The sequence below is a fragment of the Sander vitreus genome, chromosome 3 (assembly GCF_031162955.1).
Source record: "Sander vitreus isolate 19-12246 chromosome 3, sanVit1, whole genome shotgun sequence".
Lineage (NCBI taxonomy): Eukaryota > Metazoa > Chordata > Actinopteri > Perciformes > Percidae > Sander > Sander vitreus.
In genome coordinates this window covers 29568788-29586142 of record NC_135857.1, presented here as the reverse complement: position 1 = coordinate 29586142, position 17355 = coordinate 29568788, and the positions used below count along the sequence as shown (strand labels likewise).

The following is a 17355-nucleotide window of genomic DNA, read 5'->3' as shown; positions in this document are numbered from 1 at the left end:
AGGAGGCCAGTTTTCACGTTTCCTCTGCCTGACCAGGACGCCGGCCTGCGGCCCTCATTTCCTTTGTGTCCTCCGTATTCCAGGTCTATTGCCTATTGTTTGTTGGTTGTGGTGAAAGGTGCTGTCCACCAATGATCTAATGACCACAGCAAACCAATATTCACTTTACCTTTAGCTCTGTTTTGGTCTCCACCATCTCCTGAGTAAAGTATTTATGTCTTTAGATGTTCGACTTTTTTTCTTTTGCTAACGTTAGCTGTGTTTATCTACCTGGTGGTGCTGAACAGGTTACGTATGGTGGGTTATCTTGGCAGCTGAAGACAATGGGCTAGAGGAGGCGTGCGATATATCTGGGTGATATATCTTTGTAGGTTTATTACTATGACGGAACCTTTGCAGAGTAATTTAATTCATTGTTAATGTAAAAAATATTGATTTGTTATTGAAGTGTTAGTGATTGTAACATTTTCTAACAAGAAAAGTAAAATATTTAACTTGAAAAGTTAACTGACGCCTACAAAAAAAATGGCTAGACTTGTGACCTATGACTAAGAGACTTTTATATTTTTTTGACGCACTCTAAAGTGTTGTACTGTGGAAGTAAAAGTACACAAAACAGGAAGATAGGAGTGAGGGAACTTTTGGTGCTGTAACTGGGTGGTAAAGTAGAAGAAGAGCACTGAAACCCACAACTAAACAATATCACCTGACTCCTCTTCTCTCCTCTTCTCTCCTCTCCTCTCATCTCCTCTCATCTCCTCTCCTCTCATCTCCTCTCCTGCTGTTCTTAATGCCATTACCAACCAGTACTGTGGACCGCACTGGACAAAGAAGACAGCATTGAGGAGGAGGGGGGAAAGAAAAACACCTGGCAGTTGTGGCGCAAACTCGACCGAATAATGAAAATACAAAATGAATGATCATCACGCTCTGGGCGTTCGCGTCCCTCACTCAAAAAAAGAATGAAAAAAAACTTTGTTGCTGGATTACTGTGCAAAAAATCGGAAAATGAATGACATACACACATTCAAAGACAGGGAGAGGGAGAATGTGGCGGACAAAAGGTGAGCACGGTTTGCCGATCTTACCCCTTCCATTCATCTATCCCTCCCTTTATCACCCCCTTCTACCTTCCCCTCTGTCCGCTCTGTCATTCTCTCAGTCCCCTCTGTGCTCTTGCCTTTGTCTGGGTCCGGCCAGAGTCTGGCGGACCCAGACAAAAGAATTCTGCCTGTCATGGAGAAAGAGCAAAGGTCTTTGCTCTCCGGGAGGTGGGGGGTGGAGGGGTGGCTGGGTGTCAGGGTTGGAAAGGCATTGTCAAAGCCGTGGCTATCCATTGTTGTTTCTGATCTGACGCCTATCTCGCCCATCTCTTCTGTCTCAGATTTCCTTGTCTGTCCACCTTTTCCCTGGGCCTCTGTCTTTTTCCGGAGCGAGGGATGGGAATATGGAAAAAAGGAAATGCGGCAGATGTCTGGCATGAAGCTGTTTGCCTGTCTAGTGCCGTGGCTGCTTCAAGCTTGGTGGCGTTCCGCACACTGTGCTCCTCCTCCTGTGGCGCTGGTTGTTAATACCCCAGGGGAGGTGCTGTTGCCTCCAGTGATGGTGCAAACTTTGGAGTATGTGTCTTTGTCTTTGAGTGATGTAACATTGCGCCATTTTGTAGAAGGTAACTTAAGTTAAGGTTAGTTAAGTTAACTTAAGTACATTAACTCAGGTATTATGGGTGCAGCGGTACACAAAACACACAATTTGGATTGTATCACGGTTTTGAGTCACGGATCGGATACATTTTCGGATCAGCACAAAAAAGGGTCTGTACCCGGCTCTAAGCCCCCTATTCTCGGGTAACTCAACTACCAACTGATATGATGGAGCTCTGTAGCTGGCGTCTGTACCCAGCAATAAGCCCCCTATTCTTGGGTAACTCAACTACCAAAAGATACGTTGGAGCTCTGTACCCGGCGTCTGTACCCGGCTCTAAGCCCCCTATTCTTGGGTAACTCAATCACCAACTGATACGTTGGAGCTCTGTACCCGGCTCTAAGCCCCCGGCTCTAAGCTCCCGGCTCTCGGGTAACTCAATTACCTACTGCCGCTGATACGATGAAGCTTTAGCTGGCGTCATGGCTTTTCGAGTTCTTCCACTCGTCCAGTAGCCATTACCGCCTCTATTAACTGCTTTTAACATGCTCCGTTCACGTGACCATACAACAGATTTGAATATGCGCTGTTTACATGAACAGAAAATTGCGTTGCCTGTATCTTTTTACGGCAACCCTCCATAGAGATTTAGAGATAGAGACACTTTAAGTGACAGCAACAGTAAAAATGTATTTCACACTATAATTACGGTTAAACTTTGCAATTAATCCGCGGCTCACATGCTTTCCCGAATCGTGAGTGTTGAGCAGTATGGACCACGGATATGGTCCATTACACCACTATCAGGTATTGTACTCAGTAGTAGTATTTAGTAGTACAATATTGAGGTACTTCAGTATTTCCATTGTATGTTATTTTATACTTCTACTTCACTCTATTTCAGAGCGAGCTGTTGTCCTTTCAACATCACTACATTTATTTGACAGCTATAGTTTCTTATTAGATTAAATTTTTTAAAAACATTTACTAAGCGTATTATAACATTTGATACATTGTTAAAGATTAAGCTAGTGTTTTCCAACCTTTTTGGCCTGTGACCCATCCCATAAATACTAGTTGGAGCCCTCTTTAAACTTAAACAAAACTCAGATTTTGCTTTCGAATAACTTCTTGAGCTAAAGTTTTCCAAATAATATAGAATTCTTTTTATAGAATATGGAAAAGTATGGGTATAAATTTGTGTTGCAGAACTTTTTCTTCTTTCTTATCCCATTAATTATCTCAAAACCCCTCACATTTATCTTGTGACCCTTTGCAGGGACCAGACCCCTCGGTTGGGAACCACAGGACTAAACTACTTCATTGTATATAAAACCTCAACCAGCTACAACAGTAAAATGCTGCTTACGCATTAATACTTCAGTGACATCTATATTGCAATATATGATAAAATATCAGTTTTTCTGCATGTCGAGTTCTTTTACATTTTGATACTTTAAGTACATTTTGTTGCTAATACTGCTAATACTTTGCTGCTTTACTTTTACTTAAGAACGGTTTTGAATGCCTGACTTTTACTTGTAATATCATTTTGTATTAGTTACTTTTACTTAAATAAAGAATCTGAATACCACTAACCAGTCATAGATTTATTTAAAAAACTAAAATTACAACATTCATTTAACTGTTAATTTCTCTGGGCCTTTCAGCCACGTCAGAGTTAAGATCATTTTTATCTACCTACTGTACATTATATTCTGATACCAGGTATGTAAAGTACTTGTTGGTGGATAATGCAAAATTCCTTTTATTGTATTTGTATATTTTTCTCTCTCTAAAACAGTCACTTTTATTACAAACAGTTATCAGAAACAACCTTAAAAAAAACGTGTGTATTTGTATTTCTTCCAATTTTCCAGGAATATTGCAGGGGACATGGCCGTCATGTCCTCAATGGTAGCTATAGCTCTTTTAAGTATAAAGAACATGTTAATCCATAATCGCAGATAACCGCCCCGTGATCTTTTAAAAATATACTAGATGTGCCTTTGCTTTGACAAGGTTACAGTAACATGACTTGCTGCTGTCAGCATGCATTTGTGCAACAGTCTTTCCATTTGAAAGGTTTGGGGAAATCTTGGTCAAATGTCAGTCAGTCTGTTGTCAAATGACAGTCAGCTCTCAGAGACAAACGTTCAAACTATGACTCAGCCTCTCTGTGATTTTACGGGAGAGTACAAACCAGAGCTGACAACTGCTCGCTGTGTTGAATGATTAGTTGAATATTAATGCTGAAGCTGTATACCCTACATTGATGATATTCAGAAATATAACCCGTGCTGTGTCATGATTACGCTCAAACACATGGAATGGAGGATAAATGTGTCCGATTTTAAAGTAGTTAAAGATTCTCACATCCCTAAACCTTTATTCCGGTGTTGTTGCCTCTGCATATTTCCCTCTTTTGCGACGAGTGTTGCTATGCAGCAGTCTGGGGACAAATTTATTATTCAGTCCGGAGCCCAGACAGCCAGTTGTCTCCTGTACGGCTTTGATTTGCTGAAATGTCATTCTGACTGATGCCAGTGGGGATAATTTTGTCAATGTCACAGTAACAATAAATATTTACTGAGTGTGAATTGTCAGTGGCTAAATCTGATTCAAATGGTAATATTTATATCAAAGTGGTCTGGAAAATAACCAGCCGGAACGTTATATAAAAAAAAACACTTTTCTATGTTTTAGTAGTTTCTTAATCTCATATGGATGGGTCTGTTTTCTGTATCTTTAAAGTGACAGAATAGTGAGTTTGATGACACAGGTTTGTAGAGACACTACATTTAGTTTCTGTACTGTTACAAATTATAACCTTTGACAAAATTGCTATATTTTCTCATTATGAACCTTAATATGCAGTGTTAAAACAAACCAGTTATTGTATATAACAGGTACCAAATGTCCCACTTTCTTAAACATTATAGGTATATGGCATACATACTTAAGAGCTGATGAAGTGACTTTCAGTGATTTCTAAATGTCTCATAGCAGTGTCTGTCTGTCTGTCTGTCTGTCTGTCTGTCTGTCAGCATGAAGTCTGTGCAGTTCCTGGCTGTACTGTAGTTTCTCTTTTGTACCAGCAGATGGGGAAAGGAAACATCTTAATGGGATGAGTGTAAGTATGTACAGGAGCATATGGGAGATGATTGTAGGGCTCACAGTGTCTCATGTGACTGCTCGCCGGTTTGCTGTTGTTTTATGAGACAAAACTTGTGGTGGTGTGGTTGATGGCAAAATCGAGGATATTTGAATAAAAAAAAAAAAAATGCTTAAGTTAAGTAATTTTTCTGTTTTTAGAATCAGATTACTTGTTAATGTTCTCAGGAAAGAAAAAAGTATAAAATTGATATATATATATATATATATATATATATATAATTCAACTTTGTTGTAAGCAGTAAAATGTATACATTTTCACGTTGAATTATTGTTTTGTAAATGTTCATGATAAAAACTTTCTTGCGAACAGTTTCAGTACAAACTAGTCTTGATTTTTAAAAGTTAAGAAACATTTTTTCTTCTTGTTGACTTCTATCTTTATTTCATAGGAATGAAAAGTAAAATCTTTCAAACTTACTTATTTAAATTATAATTGACTGCAATCTAAAAAAGGATTGTTAGCTTCTCTCTAAACAATTTAAGAAACAGCATTTACTTTAAAATGGCAACACAAGAACTGCATGTTATTTAGCATGAAATATTAACGTAATATATATAACCATTTTGTAATTGTCATATATCTATTGTCCTTAACTAAATCAAAAAGTAAAGTATTGTTAATTATTATTTGATTGAAATCTTATATTGATTATCCGATTATACTTGGAAGACCAAATAATCACTCTCAATTTCTGCCTTTTTCCTTTCATTTGAAAGCACCAGACCCCAAATGCCCTCTACAAAAACTTTTATTTTTATTTAAGATTTATTAAACCCCCTCCATATTTTCAAAAGTTTGGAAATTACATACATCATCAATGCAGGTCAAATCCCATCCAGAATGATGCAAAGACTTTCAAATGTCATCTTAAATCCTTTGATTTCAATAATGGACGTGCCACACGGTTGATGAAGTTTATGGTTGATTTAAATAGCGTTGGAAAGAGGAGGCGGAGATGGGGGGGATCACGTTACCCTGGTGCCTTAGAAGCACACTATACAGCTACAGGATAAGCGACACACACACTCTCTCTCACTCTACACACACACACTCCCTCCCTGAAACGAGTGTCTCCGGGAGATGATTTCCTTCCCTGCGCGTCGTCCCCCTCGCGCACCCCCTTTCTCTGGGCCCCCGCCCCCCTCCTCTCTGCTACGCAGTGTAAACACAGTGTTCCAGAGGAATGTTGGACTCCTTGACCTCCACTGCAGTTCACTCGGTTCAGCCTGGCCGCGCTGTGCTCCAGCATCAGCAGCAGCAGCCCCCACCTCCCCTCCCCATCTCCCCATTACCTCCCCCTCCAGAGCCCCTTCACTCCACTCTCTCTATTTTTCCCCGCCTTGCCTCGCTCCTTCTCCTTGTCTCGACTCTCCTCCTCTTCTTTCTCCTAATTTTTTCTTACCCCCTCTTTTTTCTTCCTCTCCTTGTCCATCACCCCCCCCTCATCCCCCCCGCCCCCCACCCTCTCTTTTCCTTTCCCTTGTTCTCTCCCCATTTCCACTTGTTTCGTTTAAATCGCAGTCATTTCATAGCATAGGTGGATGGTGTCTCTTTTTTTCCTCTTTCTGGTTTAGTTCACATACTTGATTGGCACATCACAATCCAAACTGAGAAAACCTGCAGCTGTAGTGAAACCACCATGTAAAGGATTGAGAACATGTAGTCGGTGTAGTAACTATATGTAATAACTGCACACACCTTGCTTGGATGCGGCATCCTACCCCCCCCCCCCCCCCCTACACCTCAGCCCATAGTGGACTGCGGTTCCTAGAAACAGGAACCAAGAGCCAGAGGCTTTAGTGTCCCTGCACTGCGAGGTGTCTGAGGGAACAGAAAGCAAAGGGTTACAAGTGCATCTGGCCACTAGTCGGTTTCATTACCACGGTGACAAGATGGCCAGAGCAGACATGCTGCTCGCAGTTTTCCCTGACTGTGCCGTTTTCAGCGGTTCAGGGGGTTTAATTGCTGCAGGATAGAGCAGATTATAAATACATGCAGCCGGTCATCGCAGGTCGTGCTGAATGAGAACGTCTGAGGGAATCAGAGACTGTTTGTATATTTGTAATAGATGCTGCTAGTGCTGCAGGGGCTGCACGGGGCAACCGTGTCCCAGCCGGCAAATCAGGCAATCAGTTTTATTGCCTGTCTGTCTGTCTGTCTGTCTGTCTGTCTGTCTGTCTGTCTGTCTGTCAGGCTGCCAGCTAATCTGACCTGCAGGGTCAGCAGCCAGCCAGCCAGTAGATAAACACGACTAGTACGAATATAGATAGATCAGAGGAGAGAGAATTTGTGTGTGTGTGTGTGTATGTGTGTGTGTGTGGGTGGGGGGGCCTCTTTCAGATAATTTTTTGCATGCAAATCCGCTCAAACACAAAAGCATTGGAGCAAATTCATGCAGTTACATTTGAATAGACAGTTTTACATCTTTATATTAATTTGACACAGCGAGGTGCAGACCAGTGTCAGCCTGAATTCAAGCAATGCTACACGTTTTTTTTATCTATTGCTTAAAATAAGTAGCAATACCACAGTGTAGAAATGTTCTGGTATAAGCTGAAGTGCAGCATTCAAAATTTTACTTAAGTAAAAGTACACAAAATGCACTTTAAGTATTAAAAAGTAAACAGTTAACCCATTATTGGGTTGGTGCTATATTGAATTGGGCCAGCTTTGACACAGTGACTTTTAGTAGTGTGCTTTAATATGTATATATCTTATTTATATATATATATATATATATATATATATATATATATATATATATATATATATATATATATATATATATAATATACTGTGTATATAAGAGATGGAATCATTCTGAGAATACTGTTTTGAAAAATGAGGTAGAAAGTATACAGAATTCATTGCTTTTTATTGAAAAAATGGATACTTAAACTTCATAATCATAGATGGGTAAACATGAAAGACTATTTTATTCTAAAAAAAAAAAAGGTTGTAATATTGCATATTTTGTGTTTTATGGTCATTTATGGAATATATCTCTAGTACAGTTTTTATCCACTGAGAGTAAATATGGTATTTTGTAAATATTTTTTTAAAGGATGATGATAATATTGTTTTGAATGTTGAACTATAGGTCACATGACTGATCACTTAACTGGATATCAAGGACCCTATACAGATTTTCTACTTTACTTTTTATTCTTTTATAGGTTCCTTGCTGTACATAAATAAACAAACTCAAATGGAATTGTATTTGACTCGTAGAAAATGAGCACTGATTTCAAAACCTGAAGGGTTAAAAACACACTCAACCAAAACTCATTAGAACAGATTTTATTTTCTGCACACTAAATACACACTTCAGTTTATATTGTCTGGTCTTTTATGGTTCAAAAACATCCTGTTTTGTGGTTCAAAAACTGCACACAAATCCGAGGTATTGAGTCAGTTTTCTTCCTCCTCATTGTCTTCTGCATCATCAGCCTGACTTAATTCTGTCTTGTGATCCTCTCTCCATTACCATTAACCTTAACTGGAGCTTTTCCCTATCTTTCTTTCTGCTGGGCCGGCGGCTCTTCCTTCCTGCCTTCTCCTCAGTGAGTTGAGACCGTCCTTGTGTTTTCCCCGACTGCTTTTATTTGCCTACATAAATCCCAAACACCATGTGATCAACTAGTTGCTATATATGTAACAATTATGTATTAATATTATCTTAGATTGTGATCCTTGTACTGTAGCTGCGAGCATAAGAGGATCGTCAATTACTCGGGTGGCGTAATTGTTGCACACAGATAATAAAAAACGATGCTGGTGGAGGAACATGTGGTTGCTTGCTCATTTTGCTGACAGGAAAGAGGAACTTGGCTGACCTCTGCTGGGCTCTGATAGGCAGTGTTGCAGATGTTGATTACGGTTTATGATTTGATCCAGGATGTATATTAATTCTCGAGCTTCCCCTGACTTCTATTAAACGCACAATGGCTACGGGGATCATTAGAGAGTCCGTGCATCATGCTGTTGTCCACCAAAGAGCATCAGTTTACCAGCAGTAAATATGGAGTCATTTTTGTAATAAAACAGCAAGCTTCTTGAATATAATAATATACATGCAAAAAATATACATTATGCAGGATTTCTAATTGGGAGTTTGCTTGTGGAACCCCATCATTGATCACATACACAAGAAAGATCCGAGAGACTTTACTGAAAAGGGAAAAGAAGAATGATGGAGGGAGAGCAAGCGACACAGTGAGTGAGTGAGTGAGTGAGAAAAAGAGAGAGAGGGAAGCAGATGGCTGGAAATATAGCCTGCTAAATTATTCATCTAGGCTGGAGTCTGGAGATAGATAGATGGATAGGAGCTGGCATGGACACCTTTATTAGGATTCCAAGAGCTGGGAGGAGAGTGGTTCAAAATACTGTGATTGCCTTTTGAGACTACGAAAAGTAAATGCATCAGGCCTGGGAACAGCTAATTGCTGGAGGAATTAAACATCTTGTATTAAATGAAACTGCGAAATAAGAACCGATATGTTCATATACCAAACTTGTGAAGCCTAAAAATAAGTTTTAGCCAGTCATAGAAGTGAGTGTTTCAACTGCAGTATTGTTTTCCTAAAGCCAATGCATGTATAGTGTAACAATTAAGAAACAAACTGAGGGAAAATCTTATACAAATGCCTGTAGTCGACTCCATATGAGGTGATTCAGGATGCTGCGTGTCTGGAAAAACGCTGGGACGCTCAAAAGTCCCAGCTGCCCCTGACAGTTTGGGTTTCAGAACAAGTTGTCTCAACAGTGACGTAGAATAAAAATGAAAAATGGCGAAGAGGGGAAACAACCCGGTTCATAAAATAAGATTTGTGGTATGCATCTGTGGTGAATGTCTAATGCAAGTCCGGGAGTCCTTGACTGGGTTTTTTAGGGTTTCCGATTTTACTGAGGAATGGATGAAGTTCCAGACTATAATTCATCAGAATGTCTTCCTCTGACGAGGATATCTAATTTGAATATTGTAATTGTAGTAATTTCCAATCTTAACACTGTACCATGTATCTAAAACGTTTGCATCGAAAACCTTTATTTGCCTTGAGATAGCTGTTGTTTGCTTTATTTCCCCCTCAGTTCAACATATGGAAACAGTAAATATGATCTCTCCATGTTCTATTTTTCCTCTTCGCTTTGTGCATCATGTGCATCATATATGACTCTCCCAGATTCATAGACACACACAGACACAGATGCACACACACTCCTGAGTGTAGGGCTGCGGGGAAATAGAGCAGAGAGGAAGCTACGTGCCTTCGCCAAGCAAGGGCTGTCTGGTGTCATGGCAACCAGTGCAGATTACCCCACCCTCCATCAGTCAGAGAGAGAGGAGAGGAGAGAGGAGAGAGGGATGGGCACACACATGTATACAGTACACACATACGGGAATGTATGGAGACACACATCAAATTGTTACACAACATCCATTATTTGACGTTTTAAATAATCAGTTTCAATGTATAAACTGGTCAAATTTGTCAGCTTTTAAAACGTTTTCTGCATTAGCGATATTGTCTCCAACCATAGCAGTAAACACAAAAAAACCTGATTCGACAGGCGAGCACAAGGGGACAGCAAAGGTAGCAAGGAAACGAGAAAGAAAATGAGCAGGGAGGGAATTTAAAAGGTCAGCGATGATGAGAGTGGTGCAGGGAGAGGTTGAGATGTGTGAAGGGGCCATAAACATATAGTAGAGCTAAATACGTCTGGGGGATATACTGTTATTAAAAGCAGTTAGGCTTTCCAATAAACAGCTTTACTGTGGGGGTGGACAGTTTGCAACGTGTTAACGCGTTTCACATCGCCAGAGTCCTACTGAAGGGAATATAGCAGGACATATTATTCTCTAAGTGTGTATGTGTGTAGGTCAGTGCTGCAGCCTGAGAGGAGAGGAGGGATGCTGGGCAGGAGGAGAGCAGAGGCAGTGACACATGCACAAGCTGACATCAAGAGAGGGGGGAAGAAAAGGGGAAGAAGAGGGGAGAAGATAATATTAGAGTCTGCATGAGGCAATAACAGGGTAGTTAGAGATTTTTTAGGCAAAAAAGCAAGAAAGATAGGGTGTGGAGGAGATAAATGGCACTAGCATGAAGAGAGGAAAAAGGTATGGGGGGGGGGAGAAGGGAGGCAGAGACAGAAAAGGAAGGAGGAGGGGGGGAGGGAGTTGAGGCCATTTGAGGATATTGACTGCGGCACAGGCTTAGCCATCGTCCACAGTTACATCACAGCTGAGCTCAAACTCAGGATGAACCACTCCTCTCTCTCTCTCTCTCTCTCTCTCTCTCTCTCTCTCTCTCTCTCTGTCGCTGTCTCTTTCTTTGTTTCTGCCAACCTTAAAGCGCTACAAAGCCAACTTTTGACCGTATGGCAATTAAGCAATGTAGACTGAGCATGTGCAATAGGATCTATCATTATTTTAATGGAATACACCAGGACGGGATCCGACTGAAATCCAGAGCAGTCGTTTTCTCGTTGGCTTCCTTTGTCTTTGTGCTGCAGTCATCATCGGTAGCAGCAACATCATGTAATCAGCCTCATTAAGACTCTTGTACACATTGTAAACAAGGCGCCGCACTCATTTGATAGGATGTGTCCTCCACAGAGGAGCAGTCAGTGATTAGAAATCAATTAGCATTACCGCCATGACCATGGTGCATTGAATTATAAACTACTGCACACAAAGTAAATCTGTCTTTAATGAAATAGCCACTTAGCGTCCCCAGGCCTATGACTTTGAAAAGATGAGTATTAACAATATTAATTTGTTTACAACTTTTATTTATGCAGTGAAATCTGACTTAATGTCTTGCTCTTTTACAGCATCATTCTGCCTCAAACCTTTGAAGCTGCACGCAGTCTGTACCAGCTCTGCAGGAGCAGTAAGGGGTTCAGAACCCTGCTGCAGGGCACCCTGATATTAAGTTAATGTATGGAATGGTACTTGTGGATAATTTGGGGATTTAAGGCAACGTCACTTCCCATTTTCCACTGTGCTGCGTTCCGGCTGCACAGCGGTTTTGTCTCGTCCCCCGCCATGCGTCATACCACACTGGGAGCGTCTCAGAAGTGGAGCATCTTGCCTGCCTGACTCACAGATTTTGTCTCTAAAAATACTTCAAAGAACAATCACATGTTTATTAGCTAGCATCTACCTTCCACTCCCAGCACTTAAAATCCATGCCTTATGATTTCTAACATTGTCCTTATAAAAAGGATGTGTGATGTTTATTGTTTTTCCACCTCCAAAATGAATCTCTCATCGTCCGTGGTGTTATAGAGGAGACGTATGTGATATTGGGGGTGTGTTTTGGTAAATTGACTGGATGCTCTACCTGTTTGACTTCCTGCTATCCGAATGCCCCCTGGCTTGCATGAAAATAGACCTGTCGCGTATCTTTAGCGGAGCGGACAGCCGCTTCACACGTGCTTCTGTGATGCGCAGTATTGCAAGTGGTGGAATATCAAGGATGGACTTGAATGGCCTCGAGGCGGTCATTGCGCTTCTGGAACGCAACGCAACCGGTGGAAAATAGTGTTAAGTCATGATCCCACTAGGCTCTACCTGTAACCTGCAAATAATTCCACATGAAGCATTATTTTCCTTCAAAGGTTGGCTCACTTTTCTTTCATTTTCAAGGTCTGTGGTTCATTTGTCATTGTACAACACAGGCCTTCATAAAATCTAAACAAAACCAGTACTGCATTTCTCTAGTGCATTTTTAAAATTTGCATCAGGAGGAATGTAAACAGAAACAGAAACACTGTTGGTAAGTGTAACACAGAAATGAAATGGATAGAAAGGCCATTTCAGTTTAAATCAATGTAGCAGAATGTTCGGAGCAGCAGCCATTTTATGTGTACCATTGCCATGGTACTTCCATATAAGCCGACTTCCAGCAAGTCGTGGAGGTGAGGTTTTGCAGTAACGGACAAACAAGCAGTGGAGTAGTAACATTACAGGGCAGAGAGCCAGCCGCCAAATGAGTCAAATTAACTTAATACTTCATCCGCACAAAGCACATTGCTTCCTCACACGAGTGACAGCTTTATTTGACTCGTTTTCTGTGAACGATGTGGCGACGGGGTAAGGTGGAGTTAGCAAGCTAACGTTAGCCAACTAACAGGTCGTCCAGTGGCTGGCTGGCTTTTATGCTGCATTAGTTACAGAGAATGAGATAACAACAAATTAAAACAAAAATGTAGCGAAGCTCATGGGAGCTACTGGTCGCCACATCTGCATGCACCGTTGTAATTGCCAGGAAGCAGCAGAGAATGTCTTGCTCTGGCTTTACCTTCAATAAGAAAGCTTAATTTGTAGGGATGTACTGTTGTGACTTTCTCTCTCCAGTTGCCAATACTTCAACTCAGGGTATCTTCTCATACCTATCACCGATCCAATACCACCGCTCTTTTTTCCCCAAATTTAAAATCTACACCACACTGTGTGGAACTCAATGGAATAATTTTGATGTAAGGTAATATGAGGGCAGGGGTTGCTGTGGCACTAAAAACTGTTTTTGATGATGATGACTTGATGAATGTGACTGATAGCAGAAACACTGAATTTCATAATTCCATTGACAAAGAAACTATATTTGGGCGGCTCTGGCTCACGTGGTAAAGCTGTCGTCTACCAATCGGAAGGTTCAATTGCCTTGCAGTCTACGTGTTGAAGTGTCCTTGGGCTAGACACTGAACCCCCACTTGCTCCCAAGGCTGCGCCATCAGAGTGTGAATTTGTATGAATCGGATGAGCAGGTGGCACCTCGAATGGCAGCCTTGGCCACCAGTGTGTAAAAAGTGAATGGTTCCTGTAGTTTGTACAGGCTTTGAGTAGTCGTTAAGACTAGAAAAGCGCTATATAAATGCAGTCCATTTATTTGTAGATCAGTCATATCTGACCTGATCTGTGTGATAAGGTCAGTATTGGCCCCGATCCAGCGGATTGGTTCGGTGTGCCCTTACTTCTTTGTAGCTATAGTCCTTTCTCACAGGATACATGTTACCCCCTTTTTTAATTCAACCTTTCTTTAACCAGGATGGGTCCCATTGAGGTTAAAAATACCAAGGGAGTCCTGGCCATCATAAGCTGCAGCACAATATACAAACAAGTGATTGTTAACAAACACAAAACATTATTGTTACATCTTAAGGAACAAATTGCAGTACATGCCATGCATCCAAAATATCAGTTTAATCACCTGCAATAAATTCCAGTCTGAGGGTGTGCATACCTTAAAGCCCTTTTCCCATTCTCTGTACAAACAAATTTGATGACAACATAGAAACGTCTTGTGACCGCAATGAGGACAGTACTGTACAGCACTCTTCATTTACAACTGATATAAACATCAATCTGTATCTGGAGATTTCATCTCAGGAAGAAATCATATTAATGTAGGTTTAAATTCACGAAGAAGGCAATGCAATTGGAATGTGACACTTAATACATATGGAGATGGCTTGGCTCACATGATCAGATCTCAGTCAGGTTTAAATGCTGTCTGTACAATTGGCCACATTCTTCCGAAAAACATCTGCCACCCAAAGGTCGCCCAACTCCCAGGGCCAGACTAATCTTGCCCAGGAACAGACAATTAGATACTTAGGAATTATTCCTTCCTCCCACTATTGGTGCAAACTGTACAGCGTTCTATGCTAGAATATATCTAGCCACAGATTTTCTGTGTGGTGACATTCATTCGGGAATATGCTACATACATAAACAAAACTGAAATAAGGAGGGTCTTAACACTAGATTTGGATACACTTAAACCCTGTCAAAAAAGCTGTCAAAGCAGGGCCCACCTTAAGGCCTGTGTTTAGTGATTCCAACATGCGTTTAACATTAGACCAATAGCTACTGTAATTTAAAACATGCACATTTGCAAGGAGAAGAAAATGAAAGAGACAGTTGGTATAACAAGACTCCACCTTTTGTCTTTTTTAGTCATAAGACACAGGCAGGTCAGGTTTTCAGTTAAAGGTGCTCTAAGCGATGTCATGCGTTTTTTAGGCTAAAACATTTTTTGTCACATACAGCAAACATCTCCTCACTATCCGCTAGCTGCCTGTCCCCTGAACACACTGTAAAAAAACGCGGTCTCTGTAGACAGCTCAGGCTCTACAAACGGCAACAAAAACAAACTGCGCCAACCTGCACCACGAAACCTAACAAACAGTGTTCCAGCCAATAACCGACAAGAAGGATTTGGGGGTGGGGGGTGGGGGGAGTGTGCACTGAAGCACGGAAGGGAGGGAGAGGGGACGGGATGAGGAGGAGGGAGGGGCGAGCTAGCCTCGTTTTGTTTGAAAATACTTTGAACGTCAACAAGAAGAGACGTCACCCAACATCGCTTAGAGCACCTTTAATCAGTCCCTCCAGAAAAACGTGATTATGCGATTGCATAATTCAATGCATAATCAGCCGCATAAGTCCGCATATTTATGCGGGGGCCGCATTTTTTCAAATACGCCGCACTTTCGCCGCATAAATTGCCGATTTCCGCGCAAGATATGCGGGGCTTGCATGATTTCATAATCCCTGCATTTTTGTTGCAAAAAAGTCCCATATATCTTAGCAGAAAGTTGAAAAATGTTGCGTTTACTTTACACAAGAGCGGCCATTTTCCCCTGTTGCCATGGGAACGTTATGAAGTGACGTAATTACGCGACGTGAACATCATCGAAAAGCTGCAAACCCCGCGATGAAGCCATGATGAAACCGCAGTTTTTGCAAGTTCCTGCAATTTCATCGTATAAAATTGCATAAATTTGCATATAAATATTCCATCGCATTTTTTGAGAAAACGTGCCGCATAATCAAGGATTTTTGCCCGCAACAATCACAAAAAAACTTTTTTTCTGGAAGGACTGTTTAATGGTTGAAATTCAACATTTTACTTTCATCCACTTAAGTACTAACCATCAGAATAATCCTCCCAGTTGGCTAAATTATAGTGTCTCTGATTATGTAGGTATTAACCTGTCTCATCTATTTCTCTCCTCAGGAGCTGCCAGGACAGCAGACTAGAACCTACAGGTGACACCCGGCAGTGATATGTAAGTACTCATGTGTCATATACCTTATACAGGTATAGTTGAGCAGATGAAAGCAAGTGTGTTGGAGAGAGTTTTGAAGTTTTGGGATGACAGACTGGTAGTGGTCTGTGTTCTAGTGTTATTGAGACCATTATCACTAGTAATACAGCATGTGAGAAAAGAGACAACACAGATTCAAAATAATACGATTCAGAATCTTGCCTACACCTTATACTTGGTTACACATACTGTACTCGAGCTAATGTTTACTTTGATACAGTGCTTATTTTTGTGCATTCACTTTATTTATTTTTTCATTTTCACACACTGTGGTTGTAATCCATACAACATCTTTGCTACTGCTCTCCTAACATGCCCATGTCCAAACTCATGGGGGAATGAAGCATACTGTACATGACAGGTAAATCTACAGTATTTCACAAGTAACGCTCCATTCAGAATCAGCTGCATCTACCGTGTATCACTCCAAGCAGTGACATTTTCCTTTTTTAAAAATGTTTTATTTGCAACTGCCACTTTATCCTCCTCAGTGCTTCAGTGGACATGTCCCAAAAGTCTCCCCTGCATTCTCTGCCTTTGATGTGCCAACAAGAGGATGTTTGAAATACTGTGCATACACATAGTTTGCACAGGTTCTACAGTCATTTGGAGTACTGGCAGAACTGAAGAGAAGAGTGTTGAACATGTCAGGTTCCTGTGTCCTCTCTGTCTCACTTTTTGTCTCTGTCCCTGTGTGATGCAGCTGTTAGCGTTCTGTATTCATCACCCTATAAATACAGCAGCTGACTGATGGACCCTGCAGCAGCTGTCTGCTGTCCAATAGAACATGGACACACAATGTACACACAGATACAAATAAAAATGTGCTGAAACACATACAGTCATGTGAAAGAATTAGTACACCCATTCTAAAGTTGACTAAAAAGAGGAATAAAAAAATCATCTTTTGGAAATTGATCTTAATGCCTTAATTAAAAAAGTTAAGAAAAATCCAACCTTTAAGGACACCAATTTTCTTTGTGAATGAATAATGTATCGTAAATAAATAAATGTTCCTCCATAAAATACAGGGGGCATAAGTCAGTACACCCCTATGTTAAATTCCCATAGAGGCAGGCAGATTATTATTTTTAAAGGCCAGTTATTTCATGGATCCAGGATACTATGCATCCTGATAAAGTTCCTGCTTTTGGCAGATTAAAATAGCCCTCCCTCCCCCAAACCATGCCAATCTCTAGGTATGGTGAAGGGTATGTGATGATGTGGGGGGGCTATTTTAATTCCAAAGGCCAAGGGAACTTTATCAGGATGCATAGTATCCTGGAGTCCAACATCAACATCATTTCTTTCTTTCTGTCTTTGTACAGAATTCCTGTATTACAATTTGTTCACCAAGCAAAGTATTACTTGTTTTATCATTGGCTACATTTCACTAGATTCATGAGTCAAATGAATTA

At 40.8% G+C, this 17355-nt stretch overlaps 1 long non-coding RNA gene across 2 annotated transcripts in view; it reads left to right on the top strand.

Annotated features, from left to right (window-relative positions):
• Positions 1–17043, top strand: part of LOC144515773 (uncharacterized) — a 37627-nt gene extending 20584 nt beyond the window's left edge. For both annotated transcript variants that reach the window (XR_013501775.1, XR_013501776.1), the window contains exons 2-3: positions 15847–15898; positions 16429–17043. This is a non-coding gene — a long non-coding RNA (uncharacterized LOC144515773). The remainder of the gene's footprint in view (positions 1–15846; positions 15899–16428) is intronic.
• The last annotated feature ends 312 nt before the right edge of the window (positions 17044–17355 follow it).